This window comes from Pelecanus crispus, chromosome 3 (genome assembly GCF_030463565.1).
Source record: "Pelecanus crispus isolate bPelCri1 chromosome 3, bPelCri1.pri, whole genome shotgun sequence".
Taxonomy (NCBI): domain Eukaryota; kingdom Metazoa; phylum Chordata; class Aves; order Pelecaniformes; family Pelecanidae; genus Pelecanus; species Pelecanus crispus.
The window spans coordinates 4,416,053-4,438,173 of record NC_134645.1 but is presented as its reverse complement, the minus strand read 5'-3'; positions in this window follow the sequence as shown (position 1 = coordinate 4,438,173).

Sequence of the window (22,121 nt, the reverse complement as noted above, 5' to 3'; positions counted from 1 at the left end):
CGTTCTTTTTCTTTACCATACTACCGTCATTTTACAGGTAATGTTTATTTTATAGGAGTGCTGAGAGGTGTAAATTGTTAATGTTTAAGAAGTGTTTTCTCTGACCTGAATGGAAGTTTCTAGAGATGAATGTGCTGTATCTTTGTTTATGAATAGCTTTATAGAGAGAGCAGAAACATTTATTACGTTTCTCTTGATAGAGGAAGAAAACAAACCTGTTTATTCTTTGCATTGTACTTTACTTTTATTTGGGGGGGATGGGGACCCAAGTCCTTGGACAGCTGATGGTGTGTAGCACTGGTATTTGTTCCAGTTCCATTATAGTTCGAACGTGGCTGTGAGACTGTTTTTGGGCATTAAAGCCTGATGCTAATACCCCTGATGCACTCTCTCTTATGTTGAGGAGGCGTCTTTGTCATGAATTCATTAGTTTCATGCAGAGATCATATATAATTCTGATTGCTGCTTGCAGGGAAACTTTAAAGAGAAGAATGGATACCGATAATTACTGAAACACCTCAATTCTGTGTGAGAATTGGGAGAAATTTTCATATCCATTAACCTTGTAGTAAGACCTTGTTTAAGTTTTTTTTTTTTCCTTGCCTTTTTACGTGGTAGCATTATGTTCAACTTCATGTAGAAACTTAGTGTCTGTCCTGTTTTGAAAAAAAAAAAAGTCAATTTGATTGTACACTTGAGCCCATAGCAGGGAACTCTCAGTCAGCCAGCTTCATCTAGCTGTTTTGCCATGCTTGAGGAGGCAGAGGCTCAGCTTTTTTTGCTGGAGAAAACTGGCAAAGCTCTAGGGAGGCTGTGTAGGTGTAGTTGTTTTAACCAGGTCTTGATATGACCTGCTCTTTGAAGGGAAACAAAAAATAATGTAAACCAAACAATTCTGCTCTAATGTAAAATGCAACTAAATCGTATTGATCTTTTTAATAATTGCTCCCTTGACAGCAATGAAGATGGGTAGTGTGTCCAAATGCGTATAATCTTTGTGTGGGTGGAGTGGTGGTCTTGCGGAGACCCGCTGTCTCATGGAGTTTACCAAGGAAAATCCTGTTTGTTCTGCTGCTGTTTGTTCATAGTATCTATTTTCCCATAGTGTGTGTGTTCCCATATTCCTTATACTGAAATGGGGAGGAGGAAAATGAGAGGTAAAGACAATCTCCTGATGTTCTCTGTATGCTTGCTCCTATTCTGGGCTTCCCATTTGATATTTGTGGTGGTTTTCCCCAGTAATTATGAAGGAGCAACTCGCAGGGGTTACATGAACCATACTACAGAATGATGAAGGGGATGAGAGCTTTGAAAAACATAGTGTGACATAAACACTGTTTTGGCTTTTCCACTGTATTCATACCTCCAAATTTAGAGGAAAATTACTTAAAATTAACTAAAGCCTACTGCTGTATTCTTCTGAAGTAAAAACATAATTTAGAGTAGTTGGAGAGGAGCTGGAAAAGAAGAGTATGGTCATAGCTAGAGCTCATCTTCTTTAGAGGGTTTTGTGGTTTTGGCACCTGTACCCAGCCTGGTACATTATCCGCAGGGCTTGTTCACTGTAGCTGGCAAAGTAAACCGTGCATAATTGTTCTTTGCTGTTTGAACAGTTGTCTAATCGGGGAATTGGTATGTGCAAGGTAAGCATGGAAGTAATGCTGACTTTCTCATCAACGAGCCTTCTTTTTTTAAAAAAAGAAAATTCTAGCTGAAAAAGAAGATGAAGCCAAGGAGAGTGACAAGTAATGGGCTGAAAAATTTGGAAAAGATAAGAGGAGCATGACAGAAGAAAGTTATTACAATTATGTAGTTTATGTGAGTATCCTTTAGGACTTCTTGCATATCTGTTTGTACATGTGAAGATGCATATCCAATCACTTTTGCCTTGACTGGCAAACAAACATATGGGACAGAATCAACATCACACACAAATATGGAAGTGCTTCCAATTATGTTAATTTTTTTTCTAACACATCTATTGTGTATTCTCTCAGCTACAGGTAAAAATTGAGAGAATAGAAAGGAAAGCAAGAGAGAAACAAAAATGAACGTGGAAAAGATGAGTGTAATGTTCATGACAATTGCTTGTAAATAAAGCAGTTCAAGGGCTGCCTTCAGGAATATAGTGCCTGGGATGGGTGTTCCAGTGTGTGTGGGAAACACTGAAACATTTTGAGCTCCTGCATACAGGGTTCATTCTCGAGTACATCAAGTCCACTAAAATACAAAGGGTTTCCAGGTGGTATAAATATAACTTACTCCTGTTTAAAGTTCTCTTTATGCTGTAAGAAAAGAAGAAAATGGCAATTGTGCAAATAAGCCCGCAGTCTATGGGAGCTCACAAATCCTTTCTGTATATCTAGCAGGCACATTTATGTTTTTATTGTACTTTCATCCACCAGGTTCCTCTTAAATAATGTATATTTGGCCTTTTTCTATTAACAAAAATTTCATTTTAGTCTGAAAGATTTTCCTTCTTTTGCTTGCTGTTTGCAGCAATGCAATAAAAGGGTGGTGTTCACAGGGAAGATTTCAGATGTACTGTGTTATTGTTTTCTGGAGGTTATTGAAAACTGATTCAGTAGGAATTTGTTGCCAGATAAGTTTTCTATCTTGAAAGCACTCTGTTTTCCCTGAGGAGCTCTGGTTTAACCGATGCTAACTAGATATGGTAACCCCTTTTTGGGATGGCTCAGCTCACTCTTCGAAGAGAATTCTCTAGGTGTTGTTTGCTGCTTTGTACAGGAACGTTTAATTATTTCAGATATTTAGGAAATAATACTAATTTGTGCAAGGTTGCTTTTAATGATGCTCTCATCTGCCAAGCTTTGGGAATGTTTTACTCTAGTGTGAAACCAGGGACAAGTGTGAGCTCAAAGTTGTACTTTAATGTCTAGCTTTACGTGATGTGCTGTATCACCTGTGAAAGCAGCCAGCGCTTACAGAGATTAAAGAGTTGCACCGCTAAAAATCATACACCTCTTGATAAAGAAAACAATTCTGGTGACATCAACATGGCCCTGAAAATAGTGTGCTGTTTTAAGATAGCCGAAAACTAGGGAAAAAATGTTCAGTTACAACTGTTGGGGGGGAAGTGGGAGGGAACAGCTGTGGTCTTCATGTGCCTGTAAATCTGGCAGGTGGTCCACATATCTGCAAGCATCCTCTTTGTTAAACTACTTGTTCCTTCCCTTGATGGGTGACCAGCAAGTTCCTAATGTTTTTGGGGACTGTTGCATGATGCATACGAATAGTAACATAGAACGTGCTCCACTGTCTGGATAAATACAATTTGTTGTAATGATCCTAGAAAGCAATGGATACTGTTAAGCCAAATCCTTTGCTCATGAATCATCTTTTTAACGCTTGAGTTGGGCTTTGGTGATCGGTATACCATATCCGTGTCACTTCAGCATACTGCTGCTGAAATGAACAATTCTTGTATGGACTTTAGGATCCAGAGGCTTATGCAGTGGTATTTAGCGGGCATAAGATCTTTCCACATGTGCCATACTGTTTGAAGTGGACTCTGTGGTGACTCTCTATGTTCTCTGACCTGAATTCTTTTGTGTGTGGTCCTCCTGGCTATGCCATGTGATTTGCAGGTCACCTGCCTGAGGAGCACAGCAGGAGAAGAGCTGGGCTCTGAAGCTCAGGGCTGAGAGGAGCTAGCAACAAAATTGCAGTGATCGTGCTGCTGTGAGAATTGTCCTCAAAGTGGCATCCACAGGAGTGCAACAGTATCTATGAATCGTCTGGTTTTGCTTTAGGATTTCTTTCAATGCCTACAGTTTCTTGAGGCAAATAACAGGAAGTAAAATTAATTTTTTGAGGCATAAATAATGTGATTAGGCATTTAGATGTTTATATGGTATGTGTTCTCCACCCCTAGACAGTTATGGCTGTGGCAAGAACCTACTTGGTTCACACCTATGCTGTGCAAATCTTGTTATCGTGTAACAGGATGAGGTAGAATGTAGATTCTGAGTGAAAGTCGCTGCTAAAGGCTGGGTCTACAGTGGTAACATAGACACAGATCAGGAACTGTTACCCTGCAGCTCAGCAACTTGGTGTTTATTTTTACTTGTGTAGAAGTAGTCTGTATTTCTCACTAAGCAAGAGACTAATGCATAGACTGACATACCTCTTTCCATGGCTGGTAACTTCATAGATGGATTTTTTTTTTCTTTAAACTACATGTGTAATCATTCCATTTCTCCTTTCATGTACCCCATCAATGAAGCACGTAGGAAGATAAAAGTATTAATTATCTTCAACTATTTAGACTGTGAATAAATAGGTTTTCATATTGCTAGTTTCATACTGTACTGTAATTAACAGCATTCAAGAGTGCCTGCTGATGTGAAGTGCAGAACTTGAAAAAGATTAAAAAAGAAACCTCGGTGCTATTCAGCCTTTACCTCCAGCCCTGCAGCTTTCCAAAAAGTATACAGTAGATTTTCAGTCTAGTGACTATTTCTTGGCTGGCAACAGATAAGCCTTCGGTTCCCTGGGAGAGGACAGAGCATAGAAAATGCTGGTTGCATAGTCACTAGTGGAATCCCTTTAATGCTGGCTAGATGATCTTGAGAATTTTTAACATAACGATAAGGAGAATCTAATTTCAGTGAGGCAGAGTTCAGCCTTGATAAAGGGGTTTCTAGAAACCAGTGCATTGTAACTATAGAAACACCTAAATTTTCTAATCTTTGATGGAGAATGAGAACAGACTTTTCCGAGTTCTCGGTAAATCCCAGGGCTGATAGTGAATGCTAAACACATTGAATGTAGTAGGAAAGAGGCTCTTTGGAACTTGCTTCCAGTAAAACATTCTCTAAATCAGAGTAATATCCTTACTAAGCTGCTTAATAATGAAAACAGTGGTCAGAGGAGCGTAGCGATGAATGTCCTTGGAGGTGGGAGAAAAAGGCTGAAGCAATGTAAATTAATTTTCCGAGTCTTTTATAAAGTGATGATTATCTCTGATCACAGCCCTCTTAGGAAACTGGAAACCAAGTCTACTACTTTTGCACTTGCAAAAGAGGAAAACAAAACTTTTGGTAACACTAAACAGGAGTAGAAGCAATACAGACTGACTGCTATGTAGGCAACTAAAAATCTGGGTAATCAAGGAAGATGAAAAGCTACTTTTAAAACTGTAGCTTTACAGTAAAAGCTGTTGGGTGAAAGTCACTAAGAAAGTGAGCACTCTACTTACATTTGAACAGGATTTGATATGCAGCCAAGTTCAGACTGAAGTGGTACACTCTGAACCTGAACTAGTTCTTCAAATTCTGCTAGAAAACTTGTTGCTTCTCCTTTAGCTGTTGTCAAATGGGAAGGAAAAGGAAAAGGTGGATTGATGGGAAAGATTCCCTTGAAGGTGCTCTTGGTTTTTGACGTAAGGGGATCTTTGTTTATTTTGGAATGCTCCCTCCTGTAGGTAACATGTGCTTAAGCACATCTTAATGTGCTTCAGAATGATATTTTTAAACTGTGTCTCCTTCACAAACAATGTGAGCAAAGTCATCTCACACTAAAGTAAATAATGAGTGACAAAGCATGAGGTGTTCAGTGTGACAGTTCACAAATAGTATATTTAATGCCATGCTTCACAAAACACTTAGTTTCCTATTCTTCCTGTTGCTAATTTTATAGATCTTGTCACTGAAAAATGATGAGCTAGATTCTCAGCTGGTGAAAACTTCCATATATAATCAAACCTGCATTGTTGGAGCCCCCTCAAGTACTTCTGTAGCACTGTGAAGACTGTAATTTTTAAATCGGTAAGGCCTCTGCCAGTAGTGAATGCCACTAATGTAATGCATGAAAACTTAGTTTGCAAGTAATATTGTTTGAGAAGGATGATTCCTCCCTCTACTACTTCATGGAAGAGGGGGGAATAAACCTGAACGTAGTCTTGAAACTTCTCAGGGAGCTGTGCATGGGTAGTTAGACGCACAATGACTCTTATTTAAGACAATTTGGCTTTATTTAATAGGAGGTATGTGGCTAAAGACCCATGCAGCTCTTTGAAAACATGGTAGCTGGATTGCAACAAGCCATAGTGACCATAATAAGCCCTTTAAACCCAGTAATTCAGTGCTGTTAGAGGAAACTTATCTGACGGTCCAAAACCTGACATTGGAAATCAGTTGAATTTTTTTTTTCACACTCATGCAGAAAGAATCTTTCTTTCAGGAGAGAAAGAATTCTCTTTTTCACAAGTACACAGGAGGATTTTATGGTGGTTTGGGTTTTTTTGACAGCTGTAAGTTAACTTTGTGCATGTGTGGCTTTAGTTTTTTTAGGCTTCCTTATTTGGTCAGGTAAAAAGTCTTCTCCCAGGTTTGACATGAGATTTCTCCCCATACCATAATTTCAATTGTCATTCCATGCTGCTTGCTTAACATTTGTGCTTTTTCAGCTGAATAAGATATTTTGCACTTGTCATAACTGTTGCATGTTAATTAAATACCAGTGCAAATAAATGCCATAAGCATATTTGCCCCTTGGAGAAGGAGGCTACAATTTCAGATATACTTAGTCATTATGTAGGGTGACTTATGAGCATCAAGAAGAGCGTATTCCTCTCCTTTTTCCCGGATCACATGGGTGCAGGGATGTGCCTCTTGGCTGAGCTAGAGAAACAGAATGCAGGAGTGTGGACTAGGATTCAAAACCCAGCATCCTTAAGACAGTGCTAACTCTCAGTTTGAGTGTGTGAGATTGCGACTGGCATTGCTCTCTGCAGGTGACTCACCTAAGGGATATCTCTAAGCTTGTCAGTCACTCGGGCAGTCCCTGAGGTCAGGAGAGACAGATCATAGAATCGTTTAGGTTGGAAAAGGCCTATAAGATCATCCAGTCCAACCATTAACCAGATCCTCTGGTGCAAGGCTGTGCAGCTGTTCTGCTGTCTGAGATGTGGGCAAGAATAACCATGAGCTGGTATCTGACTAGTGCCTTCTACTGTGTTATTTATCTCTCTCTTGGAAATACTTTACTTGATACGTTCTATGATTTCACTTGTGGGCTTTTTGCCCTCTTGTTTTTCAGATAATAGCCCTCTGGAAGAGCTGGAAAATACACAAGCAAGTTTCTAGTCTTTTGGGTTTTTTTCCTTCCTCCTCTGAGTCAACTTCTAGAAGACCATGTCATTCAACAGTGTCTGTCTAGAGAGCTCGCAAAGACTAACTTCCTAACACAGGAATTTAAATTGCTTGAGATCAGGTGGTGAATTTCTTGGAACTGAAAAAATTCAAGGCATATTTTGGGTGTCACTGCAGACCAACCTGAAGCAAAAGTGCATGCAAACGGTCTTTGCTTTCCATCAGCAGCAGTACAAAAGCCTCAAAATTTGTGTGGGAATCTAGGAAAATATGTATTTTAGCTTTTTTCATTAGATTTCCTATAACTAGAGGCAGAAGGGTAGCAGGGTCTCTATTTGACCTTAATGTCATGTTTTGGCCAGCATCTGCACAGTTACATGATTGCAGATGACCTGGATTTATGTTGTACCTTCAGCATGGTAAGTGTGCATAGAACTCGCACAGATTAACCTGAGTAGACACCTGCATATCTTTCCATCCATCAATGTGTAAGATTTATTTATTTTTTTACAAAGTGTGTCGTTCTTGTCTGAAGCTTTCTTGTGGCAGCTGCTCTTCTTAAAGTGCAGTTTTTCTTGGCAAAAAAAAAAATCTCTCCATGGTCTTTTAAAAAGAATAATGAACAGAGGACGTGATCTTTGTCTGCTGGGGAACTGAATATATTACTTGCCATCCAGAGTGTTGATTTTTCTGGGGAAAAATACACCCTACTACTCCCTCTCCTGGCCTCATAGGGGAAATATATGGAACTGTCAAAAGGGGGCATTCTTGCTTTTTCAGACAAATGAAAAATAAGTCACAAAATAAGTGTTATGGTTAGACATGTCATTTAGGCAGGGCAGAAATTGCTCAAATTGACAAAGTCTTTAGCCAAAGCAAATATAACAGATGGAATATTAAAGATCAGAAGTGATTTGCAGACTAATTTAATCTCTTATTTTTGTGGACAGAGGTTTTAGCTATCTCACCTAAGGTTTACCCAAAGCTCTTATTAATTGATGAAAATACCCACTGCACAGTTACACACGCTCTCTCAGTGTATAAAAATATATACTCCCCACCTGTCAGTTAAATCTTGTACAGAACAATTCTCAGTCTATCCATGAAAAAACATACGTGCCGAAGTCCTGCCAGCCTGGTATAAGGATTTATTATGACTGATTTTGCTCTTTGATCTGGCACATGTAGAGTTGCCAAGTAATACTTGGGCAAACCGTGCATTCTTATAAAAATCTCTTGAAAGGACAAATCCTTATGTATAGCCAATCTAGATGTACCTCTGGAAATCAAGAAATGTCTGATGCCCTGGGTAGTTCTTTCTCATTGAAACAAGAGCAAATCCAGGACTGACTGAGCAAATAGAGAAGGATGTTGGTTTTAAGCTTCTATGTGAAGAGATGTCAACAAAGATGTTAGCTTCTGAGTTTGCCTGAGCACTTAAGGATTAAACCTGTTAACAAACAGGTTCAAACTGGTGCTGATAATTCCTGTTTATAACCAAATCTTACGCTGCCTCTTACAGGTATTTGTAATATTTTTATTTGCCCTAGTGAAGAAAATGCTTGTTATGGTCCTTTATGATCAGGTAAAGTCTTCCTATACACATGGGTAATTAATATGCTTTACCATTCATATTCTGGATCAACTAGGGGAATGCAAACATATGAACTGCATTTAAAAAAAAAAAAACAAATCTAAAGTTATATAGTTTTTCTCTTGCCTAAAGAATAATTTCTTTCTCTTTGGAATTCAGTTTATCTAGCTAATGCAAATAAAAAATATGGCTTCTATCTGCCCTAAGATTATAGAATAATTTTAGTTAGCATGTTCTAAAAAGATGCTGGCTTTTTATTTTTGTTTTTAACCAAGATTCTGGTTTTTTACACCTCAACATCTAATTTAAGTGTAGTGCAGTGCTAGGGTTGGGATAAAGATGTTTCTCATGCTGGAAGGTATAATCGGAAGACAGCAGCACAACAAACAGGTTAAGGGGTCAGATCTTTTGAAGTATGTAGCTTTAGAGGAGCTGTAGAGATGGCTGTAAAATAGTTTACTTTTAAAACAAAAAAATCTCAATGATCTTTCTGCACTACCAGTCACCTCCTGTAGTCATTTATACTTGAGGAAAGTGGGTGCAAGGCACTACCAGATACTACTTACTCAACAAATTTATAAGTAATCACTAAGCTGCAGAGAAATAGGCAGTGTTTACACTGACAATTTTCTCATGGTAATGGAAGAAAAGCATTGGCCTGAAGCACTTGCTTCTGAGCCCCTCATATCTCTACTTAGCCAGGTTAATTTGGAGTTAAATATTTGTGTCAAATACTCAAGCTTGTTATGCTTTAAATCACTAGTGTAGACATACTCTATAAGAGACTTGAGCCTGGGTATTTGAAAAAGATTAAGTCAAAATGAAAAGGAGGAACAGAACAAAGGATTATAGAAAAGCAGCTGTAAGTATAAGGAAGAAATCTACTAAGTATAATCTGTACTCATTGTCAACTCAAAATAAAAATAAAACTTGAGCAGATAAAAGAATTGTGATTAATCCACTAAGGAAAACAATAGCAAAAGGGTTAAAAAAAGGTGGGCAGAAAACACAGAGGCAAGATGGTCAGTCCGCTCCTTCGGTTAAGTGATGGAGTGTACATTTGTTGGAATTCTGTCTGCAAACATATTCTTCCCCTTCATGTAGTGTGACTGTTTTTAGGATTGCTGACTGGGGTGGCTGTGCGGGGGGATTCTTCCATTTCATGGCTGTTCTGTGCTACTTTGCATTAAGTGGTGCTCCTTAGGGTTGACTACAGCAGGATTTAAGTATAAAGGTTGCCATTTTGGTTTCAGTCAGATGATACCCAAGTGTGTGCTTTGAGCATCGTTTTACTCTAGTGCAAGTTAGTAGGTATACTAAGATAAATGATAATTTATTCCTATGACTTTTTTTTGTTAGGAATCTATTATTAGTGGCCTTTTGGAAAACAAAATGCTATAGTAGAAATGTGGTTATATTTAGAATACGTTTACTAGTGTGTTTGTGTAGGTGGGAGGGAGTGTAAGATATTTAGCTGGGGGAGGGGGGGAAAGAACCAACTATAAATGATCTTCACACACCATGCAATAGAAATCAGGTAATGGATTACAGATTACCCAAAAATTATGTTTTTATGAGAACAAGTTAAAGTATCCTCAAACACAAGACTTGCTATTGCACAGCAACTGTTTGCTCCTGGTCTTCTTCCTTAGTATCACACAAGTTATTGAGACACATGACTATTTAGGGTTTGATTCTGCAAGGTGCTGAGTGCTCCTGCCTTGATCCTGTAGTGCACTGAAGGATGTGTGTAGGCATGCGAGTAGGCTCCAGGGGGATGACTTGTGTACTTGATATGAAGCGTGCAACCTGCTCCTTGGGCAAGTCAGGCTCCAGAAGAACTGGCCTGCTGAGGAACACAGGCCTACGGGTGAACCTTGCTGCAGTCCCAAGCTTGGTCTTGAAGTTAATCAAGAATTCTTTATTTATGGCATTGTACCACACTGCAGTTTCGCATATCTTAGTATGGTCTTCCAAAAGGTCTGTCCTGTCTCTTCGTGCTCTGGTTTTAAGTGTTTTCTGTTTCACTAGAAACCAGCGAAGCTTTTGGCTGCTCTTTGAACAGTTCCCTTATTACTGATGTTTCTCCTCTGAAAATGATAGTGAGTTTGAAAGAGTATAGCTGCTTCTGTAATTGTTTTATTGAGCTGTAGCTTGGCATCTCTGAGATGGTTTTGACTGCTGAATTTGCTGTTGGCTTTTAAGTTCCTGGAAATACGTAGCTTATACATAGACATGCTGCGGTCCAGACAACTGAGCAGTTCAGTTAATTTCAGCTTCAGATATGGGAAGAATAAGAGCCTCGCACACAGTGCTTATGTAGATTCTTCTTGTGCTTGCCACTGCCCTATGGTTAGACCTAATTCCAAAACACAAAGGAGGAGGGAAGGAAGTTGCCGTGACTGTAGGGAGGTATTGATCAGGCCACAAGCTACGAGGGTAAAAGGCCATGCAAACAGCCAGGAATAACCACTTGCAGGATAGCGTGGAGTAAGTTCTACATCCTGGAGCTCTGCTATCAATGATAAATTCAAGCAGTTGAGGTTATTTTGGTAAGACTTTGATTAAACAGTGAAAGATCTATATTGTTCCAAATGTTGCTCAGAGCTGGGGAAGGAAAAACAAAAACCTGGTGATCAGGAAAGTGGAAAGTATCTAAAACCTCTGCTAGTTCGCAGCACTGGGAAGAATGTAACAGCAACCAGGTGTTGCATAAACACAGGGAGGTAACTCCTGAGAGGAACGCACTTAGAGTGACAAAAAATGAGATGAGTAATCTAAGGACATGCTATTGCACCAGCCTGATCCAGTAAAATGCTTCAATTAAGGGCCGAGCTCACCCAGCTTATGTTTAACCAAATGGATTTGTGAGAACTCGGCATTTCACATTACTGGTCCTCTATCTGACTTTGTAGTGAAGTTGTCAGGATGACAATTGTTTCTGTTTTACATCAAGACCATGCACTGGCTAATCCAGATGAGGGGCACAATTATGATTCCTTTAATAATATTAATGAATTCTGTGTCTGTCCAGTTTTAGAGGAAACTGGGTATGCAGCACTCTGCTAACATTGTCCTGTTTTAACTCCAGCTAGCAATGCTCAGTTTCAGTCTCTTTTCAGCTCATGATAATTTTGAGGTCCCAAAAGAAGCTTCAGATGGCTGGTTCTTATTTGTTTTAATCAATACCTCTTTGGACAAAACAAGGGATAACTTTTCTTAGCAGTGTAATGGACTCCAGTTTAAGTAAGAATCAGCATGAGAGGTTTCGATACTAAATTTGAACCTGATTCTGTACAGAGTTCAAATTTGGTATCAAAACTATCAAGATTTGCATGTCAATTTGGCTGTGAATTTCCACGTGGGCTGCTGGACATGCTTCACTTGAAACCATGCTCCACTTGAAACCCATGCTCCTCTAGACCTTGGTTTGATTTAAAGGGGAGGGGAAAAAAAACCAAAATTCTTGAGAGAGAAAGCCAGGGAGCTCTGAAACAGGTCGTTGAGCTTGTACCTGTAATGAATGTAGTGCAAAACTTCATTAGGACAAAACTTTATTAGGACAATTGAGACAAATTAAGCTGATCTATTCTTCAAACTCCCCTACAGAAACTACTCATCTGATATTATGCAGAAGATGAACAGAAGCCAACGTTTCCTGGTCAAGCATCTACTTATCTCACAGGTAAGAGCAAAACTCCAAAGGCTTCTTGGCATTTGGGAAAATGCAGACCAAGTTCTGGAACTCTTGGCTTGGCTTTGGCTTTAAGCATTAGTGCAAATACTGTATTGAGTAAGAAATGAAGCAAGGAAGCACTTCTGGAGTTAATGGTGGGTGGCAAGAAAAGGTAAGCCAGAGCAGAATGATAAATAATGTGTTAGTCTCTCAAAGGAGAGGTGTTGTCTTATTCCTGACACACTGTCAAGAAGATGTTTTACTGATTTGACTTTCTGTGGTGAAGAACGCACAACAGTTACTTAGTAAGTGGTTTTATAGGGAATCTCACCCATGTTACAATAAACTGAGCTCAAAGATAACATATCTTTTATGCTTTTACGCTTTTTGGATGATAACTGTGAAAAATTACCTAGTGAAGGTTAGCAAGCTGTACCTGTGGCCATTTTCTCGTGACCCCTGAGTGATAAAGTTTACTATCTTGGATCATGATGCGTTGTCAAATGACAGGTTTGCCTGTCTGGCCAACAAAAAGTAATTGAGGAGTGTTATAGTTTTACAATCCATGTTTCACCAAATTTGTAGCTTTTTGAGCTGTTAGACCTGAACAAAATAGGTCAACGTTGACAGAATAAGGTTGGCTCTCATTTTTCTTCAGTTTTTGATGACTTCTGTGTGTGTGCCTTGTGCCTAAAAGCATCATGTAGGAAGCACATAGTTTTCTGGAGGTATTGTTGTCACAATTTCACTTATAGCTTGAGTTAGGATTTTTGGTCTTATGGTACAGTATTATTTTTTTGTGGTTGCTGTTCTAAAATCTGCATCTTGAATCCCAGATCTGCATGAATTTAAACAAGTAATTTGGTAGACTCCTGTAAGTGGGGAATTAGGAAATCCCTACCAGCTGGAACTGCTTAATAGTGGAAGCTTTGCTGACCTTAGGTTAGCTGTCCACAAGCCATTTATTTTTGTAGGTATGGGGCCAAGATATGGAGCAGCAAAATTGCTTCTCTCTCACTCTTTCTCACCCCCTTCCCTTCAGTAGTGGTTTCATCTGCTGCACCCACATTGTGTCCTGAAATACATGAATAATTGAAAAAAAAAAAAAACAACAACCAAACAAATGTGTTTTGGTTTTGTTTTTTTAAATACTCTTTTAGGCTTTTGGGCAGCAGTATCTGTGTAAATAGATCCTTATGGCTGAGTTCCCCTGAAGCTGTTCAATACCTGCTGACTCTGTGACTAGCCTGGTGATTTTTAGACAGCTTTATCCTCAGATCCCTTCGTCTGCATGAAATGCCTTATCTTGCCACTTTGAATTTGTATACGTCTAATAATAAACACGTAGCAAAGTATAAAATCTAAGACGGGCTGGTTTATATCCATGACGCTTTTCCAGGCAAGCTATGTCTAGAAAGAGGAAACATTAAAGAAAAAAGGCTGCTTTGGCTACAGAAGAGGACTTATTTAAACTCCTGTAGGGAAAGAGACTTAACAGTGGCACCAAACACAAAAGATAAGTGTGTTACTTGGAAAAGGCTTTGTACGTGGTACTGCACTATCTAGTATAGTGTGCACGATGCTCTGTTTTGAACTGTGCTCTGACCTTAGGTTTCAGAGCTTGACAGAGAATTGCAGGTGAGGAGGGGGAGGTGAGATTTTTTTTTTTACTTGGTGAACTGCCACTTCTCTGCTTTAGGATGTTCTCATGGATCTCAGAAATATGTTCTTCAGGAAGTCTACTGCGGTGTCCTTCCTTCCATACACTCCATTGGAACTGGATAGGTGTATTTGAAGCCTGGTTTGCCTTTTAGAGGCTTACAGAAGCCATCATTAGGAAACAGTCTGTGATAGCGTGCTGGTGGTCAAAGGAAAGCTAATTATTCAGAACTTTCTGTAAAAAGATTGTTTTTTTTTTTCTTTTCCAGAAGTTTGGCTTCTACAGGTGGGCTTATGTGAGAAGTCTTGTATGGTGTTCTGCACTAGAAAAAGATATTTAGGGAACATTTCAGATGCCTTTTGTTTCTTGCTGACTTTGTTTCTTGATGACTGGAAAGCAAGGCCTTACATTAGTCGAATGCTTTGATACATACGTGGTAGCTGTCTGCTTCAGGCAAACAGTTTGGTAAATAGACTTCACTAACCCCAGAACAACACAAGTACTGAAAATTCTATGCTTCCAAGTACTGGAGAAGATGAGATCTGTATTTGTGCTATAGGAGTAAGCTATTTCATGGTCAAATACAAAGGCGAAAAAAAGTTTTCATGTGAGGTGTTGGATGAACTGAAAGACCCCAAGACGAAAATGGGTTTTTTTGAGTTAAATGTAGTATAACTGTGGTAGCATGGCTGAGATGAGACTAGTGTTCAATATGCATAAAACAGTAGAAAAGGTGTTAAATGAACTGGAAAAAATTAGGAATGATGGAACTAGTGTGAGGACCAAATACTTCTCCTTCACATGAAGTGCCTGAACTCCTTGGTACAGACTCTGTGTAAATATGTTAAAGGCAAATGAAGCAATTACAATATCATAGGGATTACAAACCAAGATTCCAAAGTAAATGAAGTGCTTAAATGTATGCAAGAAATGAAAATATTGTTATATTAGCAGAGCACATACTAGACTTAAGCAGCTTTGTAAGAGAAAACATTTGTGGGGGAAAAATATGTAATGGACAAAGTTTAAGCTTATACCTTGTACTTGAATGTTTTGATGTGAAATAAATGAAAGCTAGATTTTTTGAAAAAATATTGTATTGTGTTAGGAAAGGACTTCTTTTCTGCTTATGTTTGATATTAGGAAAAGGTTTTTACAGGATACTAAGGCACACCTTTTTCCAGCCTGCAGTTATCATGGATTTTTCTTAAATTAAAAAACCCACAACCAACCAACAACAACAAAAAAACCCCAACCTGAGGTAACTCTGAGGGATTCACTAGCATATTATTTTGCCCTGAGGCAGGATCAATTTTACCTGTTATTCAAGACAGAAGTTTGTCTGGCTTCCCTTTAAAAAACATTATGATAAAGACTAAGCCTTCCTGCTTTCATCTGTTTACATGTTTGACTATCTTTACCTGATGTGTAGGAATCTAAGTCAGTTATTTCTTGTCTTCTCTGTGTTGAATAATTAGTGAATCTTTGCAGCAGACTTTTGCATAGCAGAAGTGTGTTACAATGTCTCCTCCAATGGGCTTTGTTTCACAAAACAGCTTTGCTAAAGGCAGTCAGATACAGCACAAATAGAAAAACGTAACGTAGGAAAGACAAAGATGATACTCAGAGCCAAACCCAAATGCCAGTGTAGAAACACCCACCCTGTTTGCTTATCAAATCTTTCCTTCTTGATGCAAGAGTCTTTCTAAATATCCCCTTAAAAGACAGGAGTAATTTTGTGGCTTTGCAGCACTGCTCTTATTGTTAAAGGGTACAGCTTCCTTCCCTCTGTGTGTGGGGTTTTTCAAAGTTTGTAGCAAGTGGCTTTTTGCTGTGCTCTGCATTGGACAGGGTACAATCCTGTGTGTATTTTGCTTCCACATTACAGAAGGGAGGGACTAGATAAGTTGTTTCGTGAACTACTCTGTCAAATAGCTCGAGAGACACCTAGACTCCCATAAGACTTTGCACGTTTGAATCTCATCTATCAAAGGAAAGTCTGATATTTTCTAGGATGCCACAATTTGTGGAAATGAATGAGCTTAATTAAGCTCATGGGAAGCTTTCACAAATGGCTAGAGATAAATATCAAATGGGGTCAATACACTGTCATGAGACTTTTGGCTTGTTACTGGATGTTCCCATCCCTTTGGGATGGCCTAGAGGGCAAGGACTTCTGAGAAGATTGGGGTCGGCCATGATTAAAGCTATATTTAGAAACTTTTTTAATTGCATAGACTTCAGGCACATTAGAGCTGGCTGATTTTTTTTTTTTATGGAACAGTTTTCTGTTAGAAAATGCAGTTTAGTGGAAATCGGAATGTTTCATGGGACTATGTCAATCTGGCTGTAGCTTTTGACAGGAAGAGAGAAAATTAACTCAATTTTTCAGTGTTTTAGTAATATGAGAATGTGTTATTTGGACAACGTATGCCTTATTGAACCATTTGACATGTTCATGTTGAAACTCAAAGCAGAATGAAAGCAATCGTACTAATCTACCAAGATATGAGTTCAAGTATATAGTATTGAGTATTTTATCTACTACACAATAATTCATTGACAATAATTCGTATTAAAATGGAACATGTGGGAGCCACAAAATTTTTTGCTAAATGTCACTTCCACAGAATGTTGTTCACTTTTGTTCTAGGTTAGAACAAAAGAAAAATTAAAAATGCTGGAATTTCTTGGAAAATAGAAGTTCTGCTCAGCTTGAGGGACACTTGGCAGAACAAAAACCTAAATCCTGATACAAACAAATCTATAGGTGGGAAAGGCATTGGCCAGTCCTGTGAGTCTAGAAAGAAAGTGGTGGGCCTGGATTTTGCTACAGGCTACATGGAAACATTGGAAAGTACCTACTGAACACAAAGCGATCAACCCTGCAGAAATCAGAGGGCTGGGAAAAGACGCTGTAGGAACAGGAGACTAGACGAAATAACTTGGAAACCCAACCTCAGGGAGAATCTGGCCTGCTGTTCCTGATGGGTGGCTGGAAATCAGGAGCAGGCACTGAGACATGAGGAAATAAGCATGAGCAAAAGCAATATAATGGTCCTGAATGTACCCTAACATTTTTTTGTATAGGTAAATCCCACCAAGAAATTCCTCTTGAGTACACGCAGCTCCTGTACTTAGAACATGCTGGATTGTGTCCCTTGCCAAAGGGCACTGAGACGTGTTCATTGAGGTGATGGGATCAGTTCCTGGATTTACTGTTGCAACTTGCCAGCTACTACAGTGTGTTGATTTGCAACACATTTATTTGCAGTTCTTCTTCAGGGAGAGAAGGGTGCTTGCTGCCTTTCAATTTTAAGTTCACTTTAAATGGTAGGTGAACTACTTAAGACCAAAACACAAAGGACTAGTTTGTGATTATAGTGCTAGAAACACAGTTAGAAAAGGAAAGTGTAAAAATGTAATAAAAGATCTGAGTGTATCTTGCATTAGTCTCTTGTTTTAGCTTGTACTTGGGATTTCCCCTGAGGTATTTGTTACAAACAACTAAGGATCTGCCTGCTAGCGCTGTTTCCTGAGAATTCCACATCTAGGCTTGATTCCTGGTTGGGTTGGGGAGTGGGTGGCTGCTTTTGAAATTGCATACCATGTTATAGTTTTGGACATTTGTGGTCTTGCTTTTAGCTGTTTGGTGTAAGGGAGGATGCTAATGTGATATACCCAGGCTGGCTTGGAAGTAGATCACACTGTATCTGCACAGGCGAAGTGCGAGGAAGACTCTGTAGAGTGCATGTTTCTGCCTTCATTCTTGCAGAAAATCAGCTGCATTGCAGTGACAAATTTGGAGTTTGCTATTTAGTAAGTTACCTATCAGAAGAGGTATTTTTAGCATTATGGCTTAGTTTTGTTTCCCTTTCTTGGCAGCACTGTTGTGTTGCATTCATGGCTTGAGCATTTTAAAGTGACTTGCCAAAATTACCTGGTGCCATCAAGCATAGTCTGGGGCTCCAGAATCCCAAGACAGTTCTCCAGCCTGTAGATCACACCATATAGTAGTGGCCATAGAAGTAATAGCACTGAAATAACATACACTTGTATAATAAACTTAGTTTGCCTGTTTGCCACTTTGATAGCTTTTTGCTTTTGTGCAAATGGTAAAATGTTCAGGTGTGTTTTCTTTCCTGAAATGTGCTGGAAACGCAAACAAAATCTACTCTTGCAGTACACTCCCTGACAACTAGTATGCACCAGTCATACATGTAGCTGTGTCAGCAGTGGCAGATCACAAACTGTGGTGTTTCCATTTGCAAATCTACCTCTCAAGTCATGCTCCTCCTTCCCCGAGCAGTTCCAGGTTAGTAACCTTGCTTCTGCTACTACATCTGGGAGAGGGATGGAGCCTCAGCCAACACTTCCTGTTCCTGCCTTGGTAATTATCAGTTCTTCGTGCATCTCTCTGAGAAGCAGAACCATACTCTGGACCGTCAAGTTAAAATTCTTTCTCTACAACTACCTGAAAGGAGGTTGTAGTGAGGTGGGTGTTGGTCTATCCTCCCAAGTAGTTAGTGATAGGATGAGAGGAAAGGGCCTCAAGCTGCACCAGGGGAAGCTTAGATTGGATATTAGGAAAAATTTCTTCACGGGAAGGGTACTCAAGCATTGGAACAGGCTGCCCAGAGAGGTGGTGGAGTCACCATCCTTGGAAGTGTTCAAAAAAACAGGTAGACATGGCACTTCGGGGCATGGTTTAGTGGGCATGGTGGGGTTGGGTTGATGGTTGGACTGATGATCTTGGAGATCCTTTCCAACCTTAATGATTTCTAGTTTTTACTTTCATTAAAAAACAATCCAGCCATCAAGCCAGGAAACACGAAATTACTACTCTACCCTTAATTGGTTTAGTGGTGGACTTGGTAGTGTTAGGTTAATGGTTGGACTAGATGATCTTAAAGGTCTTTTCCAACCTAAATGATTCTATGATACTGTTGATGGAAGAGTAATTGTGTTTTTTTGCATTGCATGGGCACACAGGAGGCTTTTTCTCGGTACATTTTTCACATCAAAAATACCTAGGAAAATGATATAATACAACTTAATATATGCTACTGTGTCCCATCTTGGGGGATGAACATGTCATTCCATACGCTGTAGCTAAACATAAATGAACTGTTATTAATGATTGCCATAATGTTTTCTAGCAGTTAGCTGGCTGTGATTCTAGGAATTTTTTTCCACTGTGTTTTGAAGGGTTAGGTTATTTAAACTTACTATCAAATAGAATCAGATCAAAGTGAGCTAATTTTTCTTAAACACTAATCATTTTAAGGCTATTGAGCTAAATATAGAGGCAGTTCATTAAATCATTAAAACAGCCTGCAATAATGCTCACAAAGTCATTATAGTGCTATTCCCCAGCCAGAGAGGTGGTGTTGCCTTAAGCACAGTTTAATCAAATTAGATGGTGGGCTATGTCCTGGGGTTTCTCCTATTGATATTCATTAAAAATACATGATTTATCACTAATCTCTGTAAGGTATATCCTACTCCTCCAAATGAATTTTGTAAATGTCAGGGGGCAGAAAACAGAATAGTTTATTGTTATAAGACTTTAAGTGTGGTGTGATCACATTTACATTTGTATACTATGTAATTTAGTGATAGATAATAATTTTAATGTGCCTTTAAAATTTCTGTCCTTAGTTAAAAAGTTAACAAAAATGGAAAACCCTCAGGAGTAGCCACCTCATATTTTAGTACTGTATAGGCATATGAATTAGCTTTAGAATTAATTATTTTGTAGATCATCACACAGCTTGCTCTTATAGATTGTCTATAAAAGTTCACCATTTAATTTCATGTACTCCTTTTGGTACAATTTTCCATTTTTTCTTTTTATTTGGAACACTTTAGTGTTGTAATTCTCCTGACCTTCCCCCTTCAGTTTTTCGATTTTCTTTTAAGTATTTTCTTGTTTTAAATTGGGAGGAAACAATAATGAGAAGACCACACACAAACATTCCCCTCTGTGCTGTCACTACCGCTCCTTTTTTTAGTGATAATTTCTTCATTTATATAATGCTTTTTAGTCCTGTAACACTCTACAAATGGGGTAGATTACGTTGCCTAACATCTAAACATGCAGATGATTAATGGTGCAGACTGAGGCTCTACCATATTTCAGACCAGGAAGAAACACATTTCTGATTACAAAGCTAATTTGAAAACAGTACAATCTAATTACTCAAACTGGAATTTGCCTGAATTATCCTGACTCTTAAGTGCCCTCTAAATTACCATGAGTTTGGTGGTGGTGTTACTTACAAATCTTTGATAGTGCTTGGAACTTCAGCTGAACATCCCCAGTGATACCCCTGTTCTGAGAATTTCTTGGTATTGTGTTGGGTCACTTCTCCTGCAGGAAAGAGCCACCTACTGAACTTAGTTATGGCTGCCTGCGGTGCTTATCCAGGATCAGAGTTCACTGGGGTCAGCTTAAAAAAAAAAAAAAAAAACAAACCAAAACCCTGTAAGATTTCTGGGGGATGTGGATCAAGTTTTCAGTGTCCTGAAAATCTTCTGTCAAAGCTCAGAGTTCACCCAATGCCGCTTAGCTTATAGGCTTTGCTATGCAGACACAGATTAGCAAGAAACTATTTACTTGATTGCTGGGTATTAATCATGTTACCACAGAACTGCTACTTCATTGAGACTGACTTGAATAGAAAAACGTAATAGTTTTGTTGTAACTGCTGAGGTGGTGGTGTAATTACTGAGATGTTCATATAACAATCCTTGCACTAGGAACTTCAGATGTGGTTTTAAAGCACCGTCCCACTTGCATTTGTCAGATGTGCCAAAAGCTATTCTCAATTACACTGAGGTAAACTGGAACAGATTGCTGTGACTGGCTCTGCTGTTGATTTACCCTGGCATGTCTGAAACAAGAACTCATTTCCACACTTTTTAGAAATTGGCAACATTCTTCAAGACAAATAAATACTCTACTGGACACTTAAATACTGGTGGCTGTGGTTTTATTGGGCTGTAGCTAAATGTGATTCCAGACCAGTTGAAGCCTCTCTAAGTTGGTGCTGTTGAAGTTCCACCCTGCCTCCCTCACACTGGCACAGGAGCTTGTCTCATGCTAATATAAGTAGGTTTGAGAACCTAAACCTGAAGAAAAGCTTTCGTATGTTGGCAGCTGAACTCTTAAGATGTCTTACCGTGGGATTTGACAAATGCCAGTTCTAGGTGCAAGGAAGGTGATGGGGATGTACAACATGTTGAGGAGAAAGGTAGGCTGGAGCAGTGCTAACTGAGAGGGCTTGGAAAGGTCGCAGAGCTGTAGTCTGACATAAAGAACAGTAGTGCTTTTGGTCGTGAGCTTATTCCAATCATGTGTGTGGGTTTTTGTTTTGGTTTCTTTCATGCTGAAGCACCAGTTCTTGGAACAGTGAGGTTTCTGAAAATCAGAGCTTTTGTTCCAAACTTTCTAGCCCTTGCTGGTGTCTTGAAAGAAAGCTTGAAAATGTGTCCTAAACACAATGTGGCTCCATTGACTAAGACTTCACAAGAGTTCAAAAGGTACAGTTCAAGTAGAAAAGATACCATCTTTTCTTGACTGGCTGCTAATGTCATGCTTTTTAACCCAATCCCCTCATATTTTTGGAATGTGAGTTGTGATTTTTTTTTATATGTCCCGGGCTGGCTAAAGTGGAGTAGAGAAAGCAACCACAGAAGTAGCCAAATGGCACAAAAGATTTGTATCGCTGTAGGCACTGCTCCTGCCGGGTGCAGCATGTATGCAAGCCGCTCCGGCTGCACACAACCCCAGTGGAGCTTTAGTGTAGGTCTGGCAATCAGCCCACAAGCCTTAATCCTGCAAATATACATCACACGCTTCATTTTATACTCGTGAGAAGCCCAACCTAAATGAAATCCTATTAAGTTGTGGGTCTAGAGCTAATTAAACATCTGCCTTTCAGTGATTTTTTTTTTATTTTAGTGAGATTACATATAGTGTATAGGTAAGTATGCATCTGTAGGATTGCTTCTATCAATTTTTTTAAAAAAGACAATAGATGAAACATTTGTGTTGTGTTTTTTCTTGTAATA